Source organism: Myxine glutinosa, unplaced genomic scaffold (assembly GCF_964187855.1).
Source record: "Myxine glutinosa unplaced genomic scaffold, kmMyxGlut1.1 SCAFFOLD_2716, whole genome shotgun sequence".
Classification (NCBI taxonomy): Eukaryota; Metazoa; Chordata; class Myxini; order Myxiniformes; family Myxinidae; genus Myxine; species Myxine glutinosa.
Genome location: NW_027618810.1, coordinates 14,512 through 20,490, shown reverse-complemented (window position 1 = coordinate 20,490; position 5,979 = coordinate 14,512).

Genomic DNA, 5,979 nt, shown 5'->3' with positions numbered 1-5,979 from the left:
GTAAGAAAAATAAATGCACAAGTCATGATCAAAATACTAAACGTTTTTGTTCTTTATCTGAATGAGTCATGATGTGTCTGATACACTCTGCTGATTTGTTTACTCTCATTATATACTTTATATTTCATTGCAACCCCAGGTGCTTATATCATAATTATTTGTAATACATTTCAAAAGCAGTGCTAAAATCAATACACACTCGTATTAGTTTTCCTTTTCTAAACCCAATATTGTTTTGATAATCCTGTATGTGTAAGTTTTTCATTGTAATTCATATAATCTGGCCTTTGCAGAAACAACAAGTCTTGAGCGCAAGCAACTGAGAAATGGTCAATCGGAGGAAGATAATATCAGACTTCCTACATCTGGAGCATCACAAACTGTGCAAGAATAATCCAATTATTGTTCTCAAGGAGCATCTTTGCACAAAACAAGACACGTGGTGATGAAGCACAAGAATGTGAAAATGTCCAGCTGTTCCCCATTTTTAACTTAGAATCCTGAAAAGTCTTACCTTAGTGTAGATAATCTGACTGTCGTATTATTAGTGATCTTAATCCTTGAAGTGGGCATAAATTACTATCCTTTGTGATATTAATCACTTATCCCAAACTTTAGAGAAGAGAGCAATATGAAAAAGAAAATATCAGACATGAGGCATGCATGACTCAGCATCTGTGATCACTGCAGTAAATAAATGAGTGAGAGACACAATTGGCATTGAGTCTGTGAACAAAACGATATTTGTTTTAGCGCTTACACGAGCCTAGACTTTGTATACAAAAAAAAAGCATGAGCTTTCCTGGTCTGAATGATAACTATCAATTAAACCTTCCAAAACACCGTGTTTAATACCTCTTTAGGTGGTTAGAACTTGGGGTGAGGACACTGGGCTAACATCCGAGAGGTTGTGGAAACTCAGCTGACTCATGAATGACCATAGGGGGAAAGGGTAATCTTCCTGTTCTGCATGGTCTTGCGAGATGCCAGGAAACACATTGTGGTGGGCCTCATGCCCTGAGGTTATTTTAGGATGGGAACTAAAATGCGAACGAGGTAAAGGCTACAAGTGGTCCACGGAACCCCCAACTGAATTAAAGAAATGCACATTAAAAACAACACTGCACTCTCAAATAATCGTAGAGGAATTAACTTATTCAGAGAAATGAAATGCAAAAAACTATCATTACGAAGTAATAATCAAGCTCCTGAATATAGCCAGGCTGTAAGATATCTCATTTATTCATATATTTAAAATCTATCACAAATAATTGTTTGTATGACCTCATGAATATTACTGTGAATGATGATAATATTTAGAAATACAAGGTGAAGGGGTGCTATTGATGATTTGTTGGTCACTGGTTAAATGGGAAAATGAATTTGTCTACTTACCTCACTATATTGCAAGAAAGTGGAGAGAACTCTCCGAAGACAACCAACCAAAAGGGTAAAAGTTCAGTTTTAGACATGAGTTTCTGAGTTCAAGCATGATCAGTGAGGTAGGGGAGGGTGAAGGATGAATAAACCCAAATTAATTGGTATGAAAATCCTTTTCGAGGTTTTTCATGAACACGAAGCAGATAAACCATTATTTCATTCCATTATTTGTGCTGTCATGAGATAGACGTTTACTTGATCACATAAACCATTTAACATATATTTTGTGTTCTGATAAAAATGTATACAGTCACGTGAAAAAGTAAGTACACCCCATGTAAAGTTTTGACTTTTTCAACATATTTCAACATACAGCTATTTGATCTTCATTTCAACAATATTGATAGATAAAGGTGATATAATATAACAAATATCATGAAACATTTACATTTTGTAGTCCATTGTATAATTTAAATAAACATAAATGCAAATTTCGCATGTGGAAAAAGTAAGTACACCCTTGGCTCTTATAGGTGGTATTGCCCCCTTTGGCAGAAACAACCTCAAGTAGGCGTTTCTTATAACTGTCTACCAGTCTCTGACATCGACTGGGAGAAATTTTTTGCCCACTCCTCCATGCAGAATTCTTTCAGCTGTGTGATGTTTGAGGGGTTTCTTGGATGCACAGCTCGTTTCAAATCCCCCCACAACATCTCGATGGGATTTAGATCCGTGCTTTGACTTGGCCATTCCAGAACCCTCCATTTCTTTCTTTTCAGCCATTCCTTGGTGGATTTACTGGTATGTTTAGTGTCATTGTCATGTTGCAAGGCCCACCTTCGGTTGTGCTTCAACTTCCCGCCAGATGGCCTCAAATTATCCTCAAGCACCCTCTGGTACAATGAAGAATTCATAGTGGATTATATGATGGTGAGTTGCCCAGGCCCTGATGCAGCAAAGCTGCCCCAAACCATAATATTTCCACCACCATGCTTTACAATTGGTATCAGGTTCTTGTGGTCAAATGCTCTCTTTGGTTTTCGCCAAACATGTCTTCTGGTACTGTGGCCAAATAGCTCTACCTTTGACTCATCTGTCCAGAGCACATTGTTCCAGATGTGCTGGTCTTTGCTGAGGTGTTCATTGGCAAACTTTAGTCTTGCCCTGATGTTCTTTCTGGACAGCAAAGGTTTCCTCCTGGCACACCTCCCATGCAGATCAAATTTTTGCAGCCTCTTTCTAATGGTAGACTCGTGCACTTTGACATCAACAGTGGCAAGAGCTATCTGTAGGTCCCATGATGACATTCTGGGGTTCTTAGAGACTTCTTTCAGCATCTTGCGGTCTGCTCTCAGGCTGAACTTGCTGGGGCAGCCTGGCCTGAACAAGTTGGCAGTTGTTTGGAATCTTCTCCACTTGTAGATGATCTTCCGGACAGTCGAATGATTGATTTCAAATTGTTTGGAGATCTTTTAAAATCCCTTCCCAGACTCGTAGGCATCTATAACCTTCTTTCTGAAGGCCTCAGAGAGCTCTTTTGATCTAGGCATGGTGATGCTGCACACTTCAACAACAAAGAGCGAACCAAACTAAATGTTTGAGGTTTAAATAAGACAGGTTCCTCAAAGATCCTCTCTAACAATGTTCTAATCATTTGCACCTGAGCTGGTGCACCTGATTCTTATTTTAGGTATTTGAAGTAGTGATAAATGTAGGGGCGTACTTCCTTTTTCCACATGCGAAATTTGCATTTATGTTTATTTAAATTATACAATGGACTACAAAATGTAAATGTTTCATGATATTTGTTATATTATATCACCTTTATCTATCAATATTGTTGAAATGAAGATCAAATAGCTGTATGTTGAAATATGTTGAAAAGGTCAAAACATTACATGGGGTGTACTTACTTTTTCACGTGACTGTACGACATGTTTGAGGTTTGTAATATGTATCTCTGGGGAAGGGACTAAAACAACTAATCCCCCAGGTGGGGGGGGGGGGGGTGGGGGGGAAGAGCTATTATTGAAGGAGTACTATTAAACTTTTTGATTATATCAATTTTATCGTTTGTGTATTGATTCCCTGTTACTATGATTCTAATAAATATTATGTGTGTTGGGTAGGGGGCAGTACTATTAGATGCAGTAAGGCCTTAAGCATAATTTGTGTTCCTGTAGATCGTTAGACCATTATGAATATGCATTATGTACATGTGGTTAGATTAAGGTGTCCTTCGTACCTTCACCATAGAGAAGGATTGATATTGTGCAATTTAGATGATAGAGGTAAGGTGTCTTGTCCAGGGATGTAGTCCTGCAGGAGCACACCGGAGCAGTGCTCCGGCACCTCCATCCATCCGAGGCGGAGCTTAGCTCCCTCCGCAATAGTTAAATAAATAAATAATAATAAACACCCTGATCGGTTGAGTCATTGTGCTTTGTGTGCTTTCATGGCCAAATAATAGGATCAAACCTTGGATATGTCGATGGTTTTATAAGTACCTGGTCGAACTCGGACAGTGTACAAGAGATTTATTAATAGATAAGGATAAACATGCATGGAAGGCGTTGCACTTCGGCTCACAAAGCCAAGCACCAACATCATCTCAGCATTACAACTTGTATTCGTCTTGATATACTTTCTTCAAAGGACAAGGAACTCAAAACATGTCCCTGGTTTCACAGATTGTAGCAAGGAGAAAGACTCGGCAGGCAGGGAGTTCATAAGGAAAGAATGTTAAGGCAAGGTCAAACATAGAATATTATGATAACAGATCCTCCAAAGTCAGACAGTTAGACGCCAGGCTGGAAATGGGTTACAGGCTTTCTTCTCAACTTTGGACACCGCTGCCCCTCTCTGGAAGAGAATTCAATGAAATCCTCTTCATCGATAAGTTGGGCACTTTGTCTCGAAGTGATATTATAACAATACAGGTGTAGTAACACAGACCCGGATGAATTACCGAATACAACATCATCCAGAAGCGAGACGAACTTTCCAATCATTTAATATCCAGATTTAGTGAATTGTATTATCGAACGTTTCCAAAAAGTATTTACACCCTGGAAGATGTGACAGCGTGGAAAAGTTTGGATGCCTAAAAGCAGTTGAAGTCTGGGTGGATCAGTGCTGTGAGTGTTTTTGTGAAGAATGCCTATCACATTGTAGGAGCAAAGGTATGTTTATAATACATCAGCGGCATGCACTCGTGTTGGCAGAACAGATAAGCATGACGTTATATTACATGATAACATGCTTATCTGCTCTGCCATCTCCTTCAATACTCTCTGCTATCTATCTGGCCCCAAAGCTTTATCTTCTTTTGTCAATTCCAAGAAAGACAACAATTTTTGTGAACGACACCAACAAAACTAATAATGCTAGCACACCGGACACCCAGCTTAACGTCCATCCATAGTCCAAGGCTGGACAGTTTGGAGGTGAGTGAACATACCTCGAGGCCATTCTACCAGTGCTTACCACATGGTACTAAATAAAAAAGCTTCTCTTTATTTCTTAATCTACATTACATAGCTTTGTTGAAAAATGGTCACTTTTTATTAAAAAGGGAATTGTGTTTGTTTATCATAGTAAAATGTGCGTATTTCATCTGTCACTCATTTTGGAGACTCAAATGGTAAGTGTCATGTTAAAACTTTATGTGACGGTTGATTAGATCTGGTGAGGACGTATCGGCCGACACATTGTTTTTGCAGGGCTCAAAAATTGGCACAACACCACTGGTCTCACTCATCCCATTCATTCCCTTACATCAAACTGGACGAGGGTAGTGAGCGATTATGGTGCATTAGCCTCCCATTCATAGATGGAGAAGACTCCACCTCCCCAATGCTCCAGGTCCTTGCATGGGAGGCGGACCTTGGTATCTTGGCAAACGTGGATTTGTCTGTCTTTTTGAGGCAGGTCCTGCACAATAATATTCTCAGACTCTTATTTATCTGCCTGACCTCGTTCCTGTCCTTTATATGGAAGGGTACAAAACTCCATCATTCTACTGCAACTCGTGGTCGTGGATGAGTAAAAAAACAAATAATGATGACCGATACTCATAGAGAAACAATTAGAATCATCGAGATGGATATGATGGCAGATAGTTATGTCGTTACAATTAAAATCATCCCGATAGTGTTAAGTGCTTTTAGGGCCCGCGCTAGGGCCTGCCTTTTTTACGATGAAAAAAGGTAAAAAGTCAAACATTTGAACAGCCTTGGACGTGCACCTTGACCCCATGGCCAAGGCACAACGTCAACAAGGCTGTCCCAATAACATTACACATGCGCCTCAACCCCAAGGCTGAAGCACATGGTCATTCAAACACATGCATCATGACCCCGAAGGGCCACAATGCATGGTCATACAATTGGGACCACTCCTCTCAATAGGAGTAAGACCCCATAATCCACTTGACAGAGAAATTACTCCTGCCAGGTACGATTTGCATTTTTCCTTCTCAGAGGAGGCCACGAGTGTGAAGCCAATCGTCAAATGTACCTGTCCTTACATTTTGTCACGCCACCCGTGATATAATCCTGTTATTGACTTCTTGCTGCGAAAGACAATCAGTGACATCGT